Source organism: Citrus clementina, unplaced genomic scaffold, assembly GCF_000493195.1.
Source record: "Citrus clementina cultivar Clemenules unplaced genomic scaffold, Citrus_clementina_v1.0 scaffold_4, whole genome shotgun sequence".
Taxonomy (NCBI): Eukaryota; Viridiplantae; Streptophyta; class Magnoliopsida; order Sapindales; family Rutaceae; genus Citrus; species Citrus x clementina.
The window spans coordinates 9,688,349-9,703,776 of NW_006262274.1; the positions used below are offsets into that span (position 1 = coordinate 9,688,349).

General features: G+C 31.7%; 1 non-coding gene across 1 annotated transcript; it reads right to left on the minus strand.

Annotated features, from left to right (window-relative positions):
* Positions 1-14,685: 14,685 nt before the first annotated feature.
* LOC112099427 lies at positions 14,686-14,794 on the minus strand. The gene has a single exon (XR_002906229.1). It is a non-coding gene; the product is annotated as a small nucleolar RNA R71 (small nucleolar RNA).
* Between the last annotated feature and the right edge of the window lie 634 nt (positions 14,795-15,428).

The following is a 15,428-nucleotide window of genomic DNA, read 5'->3' on the forward strand; positions in this document are numbered from 1 at the left end:
TCGATAACCAAGGTATGACCGTTGGTTATTTCCCTAATGAATAGACAACCCTAGATACGATCATAGGATTTAATCAATTGACAGCCTGAAAAACCAAAGAGACCCAAATCCTAATCAACAAACACATACGATGGTTCATTTAAATTAGATTGTTTATTCTCACAACACAACTCTCTGCTATGTTATTTGTCACAAACATTAAAATCTTCATACGATGAATCTTTTAATTGACAATAGATTAAGTTGATAATTAAATAGTGGTCAGTTATCTAATTAACAAACATAATCATGATAATAATTCAGAGAATAAACAAATACCCAAAAAGTAATAAAACAATTAAAGCATAAGAAATATCTCACAGTAGTGATGAATCAAAGCTTCATTAACCTTCAACCAGAATAATAGGTTTAGTTCTTCATAGAGAGAAGAGAAAAATTTAGATATAGGGTTTCTTTCTTTTCACGAAAGTCTCCCTTTTTCACAATAGATTCCTCCCTTAAATACCCTATCTTTCTTTTCCTCTAGAATTCTATTTAAAATAAAATACTAATATCTGAAATATTAAATTCGTAATTATAAAAATAACAAAAAATACAAAACATGTTAAACTAAAAACTGCAGGTCCGTAGTTGACAGCACGCGCCCACGCCTTATCAACAAAGTTCTTCCGACGCTCATAATTTCTCCAAGAGAACTATCATCCTTAAACATCATCTTGTAGCTCAAATTTATCACCAATCAGTAGAATTGCACCTACAAAAGTAAAACACAAGTAAATCACTATTATTAAGTACAAAACATTGATATTAAGGGAAGTAAACAATGCAAAACTAGTGCATAAATTGCACTCTAACATTTATTCATGAATTAAAATTCAAACTTCTAAAATAAATTATAAGAAAATTAAATACAAACAAAAAGAAATTTTTTTTGGAAACTAAGTCTTCCGTTTCTCACCCCTCTAGTGCATACTACCTCCCGCACCTTCCTTTAATTCTCCTCTCCTTTCCTAATTTTTTTTTCTTATTTGTTTCTCATGTCCTGGCCTCGTCGCTCCCATTTCCTTTTATAGGAAAAGAAAGACTCATCCTCCTTTTTATTTTATTATTATTTAATTTTTTTATTATTTTTTAACATTGCAAAAGATAAGCAAGTGGCAGGTGGCTGCTACTACTGATTTTGGCAAAGTGGCTCCACATTTTTTTAAAAATTTTATTATTATTTTTTTTAAATTAATACAATCCAACCTCTTTGTCTCCTGCATTTGGTTTTAATTCCTCCTATATAGAAATGAGGTAAAATTAACGTAATGCAATTTAATTTAACATAAAATTATATTAGGGAAGTATTAAGCTAATTTATAGGTTATGAGTGCATTAATAAACACTATAAGTGAAAAAATAAAAATTTTAACTTTTATTGAATGTATACTTTCTAGAGTTAATCAAACAGCAACATCACAACTTCGCCCTTTTCAATCTTTATTCTTGAATTTCCCCTCAGGGCAGTCTTTCTTAAATTGTCCTTTATGGCATTGGGAATATTTCAAGTTCTTTGGTTTTGATTTAGACCTTTTTTTTCTTACTTGTTGAACTCTTTTTTTTTTTTTTTTCTAATCTTCTCCTTGCAACCAGACTCTTTGGTTCTTTCACTTCTTTTTGTATGACTTGCTTTGAATTCATAGTCTCTTTTACATTTGCCATTGTGCGTGTTTGTCTTCCATACATCAATGTATCGACCAGATGCTCATATGAGCTCGGTAGAGAGCACAACATAATCATGACTTTATCTTCACCAACAATTTTACATTTATGTCTTTAAGATCTAGGATGATCTTGTTAAAGGCATCAATATGATCTGAAATTGATGATCTTCCTCCATTTGTAGAGTATATAGTTTTTTTCTTGGTCTCAAGCCTCTTTGTCATGATTTGTTGGTTTATGTGTCTTCAAGTTTCTTCCACCACCCAACTGCTTTCTTTTCTCCACCAACTTCTCTCAAAACATTATCACTAAGACTCAAAATAATGGCACTATGTGCCCTATATATCATGAATATTAGGTAGATCATCATCATATACTTTTCTTATTTTTCTTGGATGTAGATGATTCTCTAAGAGCCTCTTCAAGTCCTTGATGTACTAAAAGTGGTCCATCTTGAGCCTCCAGAGATAAAAGTCATTTTCCTTGTAAACTTATCCACTTCTAATTTGAAATTGATATCTTAATAATGCAAAACTTAAGAAAGAAGCTCTGATACCAATTTGTTATGGTCGAACCAACAAAGTGCTGACTTCAAGAGTCACCCCCAAGATCCAATCTCAAACTTAACATCCTTAAATTAAGTATCTAATTATTTTGTCAAAGTGTCTAGCTTCTGTCACAAACCTAGCAAGAATTAAGCACAAGAGAGCAATCAGAATCAAAGAAAGAAAACAAGGAATTATAGTGGTTTGACTTTGAGCAGTCTACATCCACTGTGAATACCAAATAGAGATTTCACTATTATTTGAATATTCAAAATACAAGATTGATAAAAATGTAATTGAACAACATGAGCCTAAAAACAAAGCTTGAGAGCTTTTATACATAGAAAGAATCATCTAGAATTCACCCCCAACTGCCAGCTCAAGTATGGTTCTGAGTTTGTTACAAAACCCAGAAAGTTCCTGTTGATAACAGCCTCTTGAATAGTTGTAAGACATGGGCAAAACTTTCATTCAATCTGACCTTCAAAATGATAATACTAGCAGTTGTAACAAGTAAGTGAAACGACCCGTCCCGCACCCCTAGCGTGAGTCTATCTATACTCGTATAATCGAATCGATAATAATTATGATATCTAAGAATTCTATCAAAAATTCGACAGAATCTCCCCTATAAATAAAACATGCCCAAACCTGCAATTTACAAAACAATACTCCAAAAATAATTCAATATCCATCCATCCTTCATAACCAACTTCTCAAGTTAACATACCAAATATCACCCAAATCATTCTAATATTAAAACACAATAGTTATCCTTAATTACAAAATATAACAAATAAATATAATTCGTATTATCCCAAATACCAAAATATTAAATCTACGACTCCTAGCACCATCACGTGGCCACAATTTCAAATCTAACTATCGTTGCTGGGTCGACTGATGTACCTATAAATCTCATGTGGGGGGAAAAATATAATAAAAACGGGGTGAGTATAAAACTCAGTGAGCTCAGTGAGTGGATATTAGTTTTTAAAAAATAAATTTATTTAAAATGATTTAATCTTTCTCAAATCAATTTCATCAAAATATCATAAGAACTTATATAAACATATTCAATTCAAATCATGCACTGAAATAACTATATTACATAAATCTGCATAAAATCAATAAAATCATAATACTTATAATATCAAATAATGAATACCAAAAACTATCACCAAACAAGTACCCAGGAAAATGATCTCATCATATCCAGACCTCGACGGACGGGCAATCAGGGAACCATCATGCCCCGGAGCTACAACGGATAGACGGGAAAATCTCATCTCACTTCAAACGGCGGCGTTCCAGTCGTTTTCCGGAAACTAGGACTGCTGGGTTATGACGGCCGGCTTCCAAGCTTCCGATCGGTACCAAGCTCGGCCGGTGAGGTGGTCGGAATCGCGAGATCCGTCCGGGTCAAGGTCGCGGGTTGGGTCGGATTCGCGGGTCAAACCGGATCAATCACTCTCTCTCCTTCTCTCTCACGTGCCCTTCTTTCTTTCCTTTTTTGGAAACCAGCTTCCCACTTTCCATTTATAGAAACCAACTTTTTTTTTTTTAATTTGCACTTAAGCTTAATACAAATTAAGCTAATTACCGAACCCGTGACGAAAATAAAATCCGACTACCCGAGTTTTTAATCACTCTCAATTTGTCTTGATTTAATGTTGTGACAATTTTAAAATTAATATCGAAGAGAAAAAATTAAATCATACACTTAATTAGGAAAAATCAAATTACATATGTTACAGTAAGTAACTCACGTGTTGAGGAGATTTGCTCGAGGTTAAAAGAATCACCTCTCAATTTAGTTGAGAACTAAAATTACTTCATAATCAAGTTGGTATGATCGAGGTCACCGAATTACCTCTTAATCGAGATAGTCTGCTTGAGATCACTGAATAACCTCCAAACACCTCCACTTAACTTCTCCTAGAAGTTTCTTTTCTCTTTGTTGAGGCGAGCAGCATGGGCATCACTTACTGCAAATGTCATACATCTCCCAGAGGCTCTAGAACCGACATGTCATATACATTCTGAATATATAGACGACATATCAAGCACGATCAGAAACTTAGATTTGAGCTTCATCCTTCAATAATTTCTATCAGTGAACGAGTCATCTTTAAGACGTAAAGACCCGGCAGAAGGGGCCTGCCGTTTCTGGCTTTCTTGTAAAGCTTCCATCTCCTGATAATATGAATAAAATCAGATAAAGAGAGTTATTGTTACTAATAATAAGAATAAGAAAAATCAAAGTCAGCGATGAAAGCCTTACCTCATCGCTTACCTCATCAATGGCAAACTCAACAATATTTTCTCCAGCAAAGCAATCTGCAGATTATAGAACACTTAGATAGAAGTTTATATACAATTTTTTATTTTGATAAAAGACTATAAAGACATCATGCAAACTTCATATCTGTTAGGACACATACAGTTGGAATCCATAATGGCCTAAATACAACCGAATAAAAAAAAAAAAAACTGCAGACATAATTCCTTTCTGAGAACATATATTGTAAGGAAGAAGATTAGATATAAAATGGCTGTAAGAAATAATTAACCATTAATTTGAATCTAGACTAAATTAAAACATTAAAATTAAATGTCATGATATCTTTCACGAAAATACAAAGTATATACAAATCCAAAAGTTTGTATTTTAAAGTTCAGTGTTATTTATTCTCAACATAATTTATATTATAAAGTTCAGCATGAATCCGAAAGTTTCAAATACATCTTTATCAATTGATAGCCTGCAATAGAAGCAATAATATAGTAAAATGTACAGGATAAATTAACACCATATTTACGTATAGGATGAGTTTGGTTGAAGGATCAAAATGCGGGAATGGAATATTCTTTTAAACTTCATCCAAATCCCTTATTGATGCTCTCAAAGAGTATTGGGATTATCTTATCCTGAGCCCACAAGATAATCCCAACTTTATGAAGAAAGTTATCTCATGGGTGGCCATAGGACTAGTTGCCGTTGGGAATAATTTTAAAAAGCAATTATTTATACTTAATAGTTTCTCAATATTAAAATTATATAAATATGTACGAAGCATAATACAAGTTTTATAATAATAGAATATTATAAATAAAAAATAAAACGAAAAAGTTATTTATTTATCATGAAAATAAAATATTAAAAAGTAATTATATTTGTTTAAATATTTTAGTAACATTATTAATTTAAATTTATTATTAACTGATTTTTTATTTGATTAATAGTATAAATATTGTAATTTTCGCTTGTTTTAAACACTAAAATATAACACAATTTTAAATTTAAATATATAATTTTATTATTATAAAAGTAATGTTTTTATTATTATAAAAGTAACGTCTATATCTTTCCATTAAACTTAAAATAATATATGGTCATTTTTATTATCTTTAACCTAATTTAATGTTAAAATTATATATAAATTACAATTTAATCCAATGTTGTATTATGCCAAACATGAGAGGTCACGAAATATAATCTTATCTTTATCACATCTTATTTTAAGTCATATATCTCAAGTCATATTCAATTATATCTCATCTCATCCTATACTATCCAGCGCACCAAACAAGCATATATATGTGATTAAGAACTAAAAAGACTATAGCTAGAAGCATTTCTGTTAGAGTTTCTCCTAAAACATAGATATCCAGAGACAAGCTTTTAGAATGTTAGAAATATAATCACTCAGGGATGTAAGTCGAGATAGTTTACGGTACATCAAGTCTCTAATACTAACGCTAGCTAGATTCGAGCCCCTCTCAAATCCAAAAGCCATATAGCTTTCCGAACACATTTACCGAATGACCACCATCAATTTCTTCTGCAAGTGATAAAGGACAAATACAACAATATATGATAACTAAAAGAAAAAATTCCCTTTCAAGAAGTTACCAGATCGCAACTTCAATGGACCATTCCATAAAAGATTCAATTATAGGAAACTGCTATTGCGTTTTTATGGAATTAAAATGAGGAGAATATTCAAAGGAACCCTTAATTCTTTAATTTCGGAGGAATTTGGGGATTAAATTGCATGTGTTATATATGCTTCAAGTCACATGGCAGCAGATTTACGTGCATCCAGTTTTGGAGTGGCAGAGATAGACCAATTGTACCAAGGCTATTATATTTAATGTACTAATTAATGTTATGGATAATTAGTGAGCAGCCTAACAAATAACTTGTATCACAATTTACAGGTTCAACTGACAAAATAATAAAATTAATGACTCTATGTACAGCTAAAATCTCTAATTCATAATAATAATAAGGGAGTTCAAATAAAACAACGGCTATAAAATAGTCTTTCACTACAAATAATATGAAGAAACACCAAGCTTTAGAGTTTGTCATTTATTAATGATTTCTTCGTCAAATTAATCCAGCGAGCTTGTTCAGAGACCCAACTTGTTCAATAGACGAGGAAAATTGCTTGAATTCGAAGAATTTTGACAGAGATAAGAAACCTACAAGGAGGGAGGATTAATAATTAGAAAAAGAATAGTGCAAACTTTTATGTGTGTGTGTGTCTATATATATATATGTATGTATGTATGTGTGTGTGTGTGTGTGTGTGTGTATAAACATGTATACATACGGGAGATTTTGAAACAACCTTACAATCGAGTGAACAGAAATAATTATTCCCTTGCAGCCTAGCTGGACACCCACTGCATTTGTTGGTGGTGGATTCTCTAAAATATGTTCCTGGCCTTTGGTTTATATGTAGCACTTTTTCACCATTATGTTGATATGTCTGAAGAGAAAATATATGGAGCACGTTTGTAAGAAAGTGGTCAGATATAAATGTAGTTTCACAAGTCATATGCTCATGCCCGGATACCGAATTTGAACCCAGAACAAAATTGTGTGGCATAGCTCAATTCGGATTAAAATTCGGATGTTCGTGCGTGAGCATTATTATGCAGTTCAGAGTAGTACTTCGTTGGCAAATAGCAGAATTTTTAAGAAAATATTCAATGAAGAAGAAATAGAAAAGATTTGAATTCAAGCTTTGACTTATTACTTGGATATGTCCACAGTCAATGAACTCGTGAGCCTCAACGAACCGTACAACGCTCTTTTCGCTATATGTGCGGATCTGAAATATTAAAAATTTACAAAACAAATACATAAGTAAATAAATAAATCATGCAGATAGTATTAAAAATTTATGATGTAATAAATTTAATTCAAATAATATTTATTTATTCATGTGAACCTTTAAGAGGTGATGAGTACTTTCGTGATTGGACAAGCATTTTTCGCATATACTGGTGCAACAATTCAAACAATATATGTTCCTTTGTCTAACTGCCGTTCCGTGATTGCAATATTGAAAGCTTCTCTCTTGGAAAAGAGTCAAAAGACCTTGGAGCCACTGTGGTTGATTCCCGGCCTGAAAACACGATTGAATACAATTGATGTTATTAACTAACTAAAAAAAGTAACAACGATTTCGAGTCCTAATGAACCAACGAAGTTGGATTCAATATGCTAATCACCCTTCATACGAGATTATTAAAAGATCAACGCAACTATATGATAAAAGCTAAATCTTAATTCTAAATCAAAAGGTGAAAATTAAAGAAAAGACCGACCATAATTGTCTATTGATGCTGGAGAGTGTATATTTTTCTTTGAGAGAGAGGGGAGTGTTGGTAAAGAGAATTACACAAGAGTCAAAGAGAATTGAGCTTTTTATATATGTGTGTATCGTATTTGTGTCGTATTGCTTTCCGAAAAATTCTAGCACTGTTTAGTTAATTAATGTAAGAGGTTTCGTCAACATAAAAAAAAAAAAAATTAGCACGCGGGGAGATTAATTTCTATTTTAGCAACGATAATAGGAAACGTTTGTGTCTTATTTGGGTTGTGTTTGTGTTTTAATTAACGCAAAAACTATTTTGTTGCCTACTCTAGAATTAGATCAGGAAACTTAACAAAGAATAAAAGTGGAAAAAAAAAATTGTAATGAGTTAATGGGAAACAGAAGGTACATGCGCAAGCTGATTCGGATTAATTTTAATGGGAAACAAAAGATACATCCACAAGTTGATTTGGATTAATTAATTTTCAACATCTGTAATCAATTATAGGGTGAGGTCGCTTGAACCTACTAAATCTCTCTTTATACCTGAACAAAAATTATATTTATTTTTAAATTTTTAAATTTCAAAATGTTAGAATTACTCTTCATTTTTTTTAACAGGTGTCTGCCATAACATCCTGTAAACTAAATTCTCACGTATACTCTAACATGGATATTGATTCTTAATCTTTCTTATTAGATCATGATTGCATTATTAATAAACCCTTACTGCATTTCTTGTATTATTGAAGTAAAAATATCATGGAGCTCAACCATATGCATGTCTCCGCTGGGCAATCAAAGTCTTTTAGGCAGGGCTTACAATTCATGTCACTATAATCCATGTTCTTCAATATGGACGAAGGATGCCGAGGTCATTGGAATCATGATTTTCATTTTCAAAGATTTTAGGAAAAAAATTAATGACTTTGATGTCTTGTAAATTTCGTTTGAAGTTTATATTTGGATAGTAAGTTTTGCTTTGTTTTTAATTGTTGATGGCATGTAGAAAATCTGAATTTATCAATTTTTGACAGACAAACATTACCATTCACTTACAATTGAACATTGAGAGAAGAAAAAATGCAAAGCCCTGGGTGCGAATCTGAGGCATAAAGCGAAAGCGAAAACAAGGTACAATAGGTAATTCCATCAAAAAAACTTTAATAATAAGAAATTTAAATAAAAAATAGGTGTATAAATAAAATTGGTGGGTTTTAGTACTCTCACCCTTATCACGTGTCTTTTGAAGCGCAAGTGGAATTCATGCTTTTTTTTTTTTAACCTTTCCATTCGCTCAGATCCCTTCCATTTCCTTAATTTGGTCTGGATCTTCCTTTTCTTCTGAGAAAAGGGAAGAAGAAGGATCTTCTTTGGCAGACACCTCCTGCTCCTCTTTAATTTTCCCTTTCAAAGGCTTTTCTATTTCTACAACTTTTTCATTCATTTATGAGGTTTCTTTCACTTTCAATTTCTTAGTAGAAATGGATGAGGGTATTCTGCCTAAATAGTATATATAAACAAGAGAATACATCTCTAAAGTTTGGGAAAATTGTCACGTAGACCTTAAGGTTAGGCTGGGCAAATAAACCGACCCGACCCGATTCGATCCCATCCGATCCAAATATTTCAGGTTCGGATTGGATGCAGATTGACAGTGAAACCCGATCGAATTGATTTTTTCAAACCCGATCAGATTATGTTCGGATCGAATCAAACCCCATCCGATCCGAAAATCTGATCGGATTACAAATAAAAAAAAAATAAAGAATTACAAAACCCTAATTTATCATTTCTCAACACCACACGAGCACCAGCCACCGGCACCAGCCCACCACTATCCAAAAGTCCAATTCCAAAGGACCAATCTCATCGGCACCAGTCACCACTGTTGAACCGCCATTGTCCGCTGCAAAAGTAAACCAGCAAATCGCACCAAGTCATGAGCCTTAGCCTTCGTTTTGATTGCGTCGGCTGGCACCAAGCACAATAGATCCATGGTCGCGCCAGCCGCCACCAAGCACACAATCCGTGGTCGCGCCAAGCAGCCATGTTCGCAACCTCTCTCTACTGCTGAAATGGCATTTTCTGATGAAGCCATTTACAGGTGATGTTAATAATATTGAGTTGTGAAAGTTAGCCAATTTTTTTTAGGCTTGGGATTTGTTTTATTGACATGAGGGATGCTGTAAAGTCGTTTGAATTGGTGAAAGGGATGGGAAGTTGAATTGTGATTTTTATTGTTCTCTTAATTTGTTGAAATGATTGTTCAATTTCGTGTGTTCAAATTGGAGATATAAAGTTCCCCGATTGATTCTAACTTCAGTTATCAAATCCAAGATGTGATTTAAAAAAGAAAATTACAATTCTCTCTACAACCTAAGCAATACCACCCAAATCCGATCCGATCCGTTCTTCACCCGATTTTTTGATCCGATCCGATCCGAACCGAACATATTCGGATCGGATCACATATTCGGGTTGAGTTCGGATGACATTTTTCTCAATCCAACCAACCCGAAATCCGATCGGGTTGACCTGAACCCGATCCGAATTCGATTTTGCCCACCCCTACCCTAAGGTTTCAACAAAAGCTAACAAGATCACTTTTTTACCATAGTACTTGGCTCTATTAATCCCAAAAATTGACTAAATGTTTTATAAAAATAGAAATGCAATATTAAGATAATGTAATAATACATATATTTTAAAATAATTTCAACATTAAAATTTTGTTTAATATTTTAAATCTATTAGACATTTTATTATATTAAATTAAATTTTATAACAAATGGAAACATTATTGTCTATTAAAATAAGCATATAATAAATTAATTTTTTAATATTATAAAAAATAATTTTAATATTATTAATACATGAGACATATTTTATTAATTGTGAAATTTATTTAACCCAAGTATTTATTTAAAATCTTTATGCTAAATACAAATGTATTATTAAAAAAAATTACATTTTAAAATTATTTTAAATATTAAAATTGTCAATATCACTAGTCTACTAGATAGTTTAAATTATTTGTATTATACTTTTTGAACTCATTAAACATTTTAAGCTATTTTTTATTTACTATATTTCAAAGAGGTCCCTGAATGATGTAGTAAAAAACTTATGGCATCAATAATGTTTCAACTGTGTACCATTAGATTTAATTAACGGTAAACAATATTTGTATTAAAGAAAGAGACATATAAAAATTTTTAACCCTCCTTTAAATTTATAATGTGATAACGTTTTTGAACATAAATGTTTCAAAATATATCATCTAATAGTTATCTAACAAAAATCAAATAAATAAGTTGTAATTATAAAACTTATATATGGTGTAACACTAATAAATGACACAACTAAGTACGTATATTTCAGTAAATGTCATAAATTGCATCAATAAGCTCATGGATGAAATTGTTTGTAATCTAAAATTACTAGATCACTCATGTTTTAATAAAAGTTACATTCCATATTAAAATACCCGCTATATACTACTATAGACCATTATATAATTAATCAACAAGTATAGATTATTTTTAACACCCATTTAGTACATGATAATTTCATTGCGGGTTAGAACACTATCATCTAATTATTTTTTTCCTAATATACCTCCTTTTCTTTTCATTTTTCTCAAATAAAAATAATTTATTTTTTCCAATTTTTTAAAAGAAAAGGAAAATCAGAAGAGTTTTAATTCTTTTTCTAAATGGAATTGATGAGTGGTACAAAGGACAAGTGCTGTAATCAATGGAGTTTTGGTGAAGAGTAGCCTTCAAATATCATAATTGACGAAGGAAATTATACCCCCAAAATTGGGTTTACGGGATTTTGAACACTTGCTCTCACACAGTGTAAAAGCAAGTGTTCGCCAATTAGGCCAAAGAACTATTTACTTTAATTAAGGAGAAAGAAAAATGTTAAATAAACTAAATATTGTAAGATGGTTTCATGGGGTGAGGAAGGAACTTTCTAAATATCATAACTTGGGCTATAGGTACCCATTTTGGCCATATAATATAATTTCAAAGTTTGCGATGAGATGAACCAAATTTAAGACCTTGTTTATGCCATTCTGCCACATGATCGAGCCAAAATTCTATTTCTTTCCTTTCTATTTTATAATATTAAGTTATTATTTTTATTTCTCTAGTTAATTTCAGGAGTTTTATATTTTTTTTAATATCAAATTTAGATGCCATTTTTTTTTTGTTTTTCTTATTTGCAATAGGAGAATTTTACTATAAAATGTGCCTATTTTGATAAATTTACCATATTTATGGTTAGTATAAATCCGGCCCAACTGTTTTGGGGATATACTATACCATTACGAAGCTTGCGACAAGACAAACCAACCCACATTGTCTAGCTAGAAATTTAGTTTCTTTCCTAGTCATTTTACAATTTTAAGTTATTTTCCTATTTTTCCTGTTACTTTTAAGATTTTTATCTTTTTTTTTCTAGATTTTAGATTTGGGCGCCACTTGTTTTGTTTTCCTTATTTAGATTAAGAGAATTATGTTATAAACTAATATGTCAGATTTGCCTACTTTGGTAAATTTCCAATAATTAGGGTTAGTGATAATTTTATGAAATGAGAGTTATCATGACATTTCTAGACTTAAACTAATATTACTTACAGAGTGAATGATTTATTTTTATTGCATTTTTAGTTACATTTTTGCATGAGCATCTATTTAAGTTTAATTTTAATAAATTGATTGTGTTTTAGATCACTTTGTGCTCTGAATATGAGTATGATTATAGATGACCAAAAAGCTCAAACTTTATAGATGGGATGCAGTAGCAGACTTGCATAAATAACAAAAAACTTGTCTGCAGATGAACTAAAAGAAGTCTAAATCAGAGAAAATGTTGTGGCAATTGTTTTAGCAATCCAGAAGCAAATTACAAGCAAGACTACTCGCGTGTTAATTGACAAAGTAGCGACAGGCAACACAAAATGATATGCGATCCAAGGTTTCTAAAAAAGAGACACATGGTCACATACTTTTGGTTGTCCTAATTCCAAGATATAAAAAGCGTACAAGTTAAAGAAACAGGGTGGCCGTCACACAAAGAAAAAACAGAGAAAAAAAAAAAGAGAACAAGAGAGAGTTGAGCGTTGCAGCAAAAGATTTCTGAGAAAAAGAAAGAGAGGTCGCAAAAACCTAAGAGATGGATGTCTTATACTAGCATTACTCAATTCTTCATCTTTATTTGCTTGTTTTCATCTCTCTATGAGAATGTATCTGATGGCAAAAACGAGTATTATTACTGTTTTATCGCTATCATGAACTAAACTTTGATGTAGTTGGGTAAAAGCAAGGTTAATGATTATTTGACTTATATATGCGTGTTTCTACTGCATCATTTTGTCTTGATTTTACTTATTACAAATCTCTATGTCAATTGACCACCCATTTAGTGGATACTAGCTAAGGAGAAGCCTAAAAATAATCTGACTGAGTGGAACAAATCAAGACAATACATGGTTTTAGTTTGAGTTTCCCAAGTTCAGTTAATCTCGATTTGGATAGGGTCATACTTAATTTAAGATTAGTGAAGAACCAGACATAGGGATTCACCTTGTAGAGCAATTGGATTTTAGAATATATAATACTATATCTAATGTTAGCATAGCAACTGGTTACTGTTACATTGCATATAGATATAAAATATCCAACATGTGACAGCTGAGGATGCATGAGGGATTCTGTCCAGTGCTTTAGCATGTGTCATAGCAACAATATTGTAATTGAAAAACAATTAATAGATTGAATTGAATGAGTTTAAGCACTCAACTATTTCTTTCATATTGAGTATATCTTTGTGTTTACCATGAGATTTTTTCCTTATTGCATTCTGTTTATTTTATTTTTAATTTTGTTAGATCATTAATTTCATTCATTATTTTATTTTAATTAGATTGAATTTGTACTGTTAAGATTGTTGTAGCCAGTACTATAACATAAATCCTTATAGAGACAATCTGGATACTCATTAGTATATTACTTGTTGTGTACACTTGCACATTGACACCTATAGCAATACATATCAACAAGTTTTTGACATTGTTTCTGAGAATTGAATGCTTATTGTGATTTGTGAAGTCAATTTTTGTTGGTGCCAATTTTAGTTTTTTTTTTATAATTTGTTTACTGTGTTGACAGAAGTGCTCTAGCAACCCTTGTATGCGTAGGTACAAATATGTTTAATTCTAGTTTGATTTAGAAATTTAAAAAAAATGCAAGGAGATTGAGAAAAGATCATAGAAATTTAAGAAATGCTGCAGACATAGATGATTTGTAAGATATAAGGAACTTGAACCCTCGATGAGAAATAGAACCCGTCAATGCACATGGAGGTAAAGAAGGTCAAAATGGACAAAATATTTATGGGCAACTAGAGAACAATAATAGTATCTACATAACAGATGATAGAGACAGAGCCATTAGAGATTATGCCTTGTTGGCCCCTCAAGCCATAAATCCTGGAATAGTTAGACCTAAAGTGCAAGCTGCTAATTTTGAGCGTAAACTAGTGATGTTTATATACTTCAAACAGTGCGGCAATTCAATTGACTGGCATCAGAAGATCCTCGCCTTCACCTTAAATTATTTATGGAAGTAAGTGATGCTTTCAAGATTACTGGAGTATCGCAGGAAGCATTAAGATTCATACTCTTCCCATTTTCTCTAAGGGATCGAACAAGAGTATGGTTGAACTCTCTACCGCCTGATTTCATTATTATATGGAATGACTTGGTGGATAAATTTTTAATAAAGTACTTCTCACCTGCCATGAATGCAAAATTGAGAAATGAGATCACAAATTTTTCCATCAACTTGAAGATGAAAGTTTGTATGATGCATGAGAAAGATTCATGGAGTTACTCAAGAGATGTCCTCATCATGATATTCCTTATTATATACAGTTAGAAATTTTCTATAATGGTCTCAACCCAAGTACTTAGATTGATGGTGGATGCTTCAGTAAGTGGGACCTTGTTATCTAAGTCTTATAATGAGGCTTATGAAATTTTATAAAGAAATGTTAATAATAACAATGGGCAGGAGTCCACAATGTAGATGCATTGACAGTATTATCAGCCCAAGTAACCTCATTAACAAATATAGCGAAGGCTATAATTACTACTTCAGCAACTTTAACCAAATTACTGAGGTATCTTGTGTTTATTATAGAGAAGGACATCTATTCGACAATGGTCTTGGAAATCCTGCTTCAGTGAACTATGTGGGCATCTGCAACAGACAGAACTACAATAATCCTTATTCAAACACTTAAAACATTGGATAGAGACATCACCAAAACTTCTCATAGAGCAATCAGAATAAACATACTGCCGTACCCAGTGGACAAAACATGCCTGGTCAACCACTTATATTTCACCAGTAAAATCAGGGGAAAAGAAATACCAGCAATGATCAACTCAGTTCTTTTGAAACTTTGATTAAAGAATATATTGTGAAGAATGGAGCGGTTGTCCAAAGCCAAGTTGTATCCTTAAGAAACTTAAAAAATCAGATTGGAC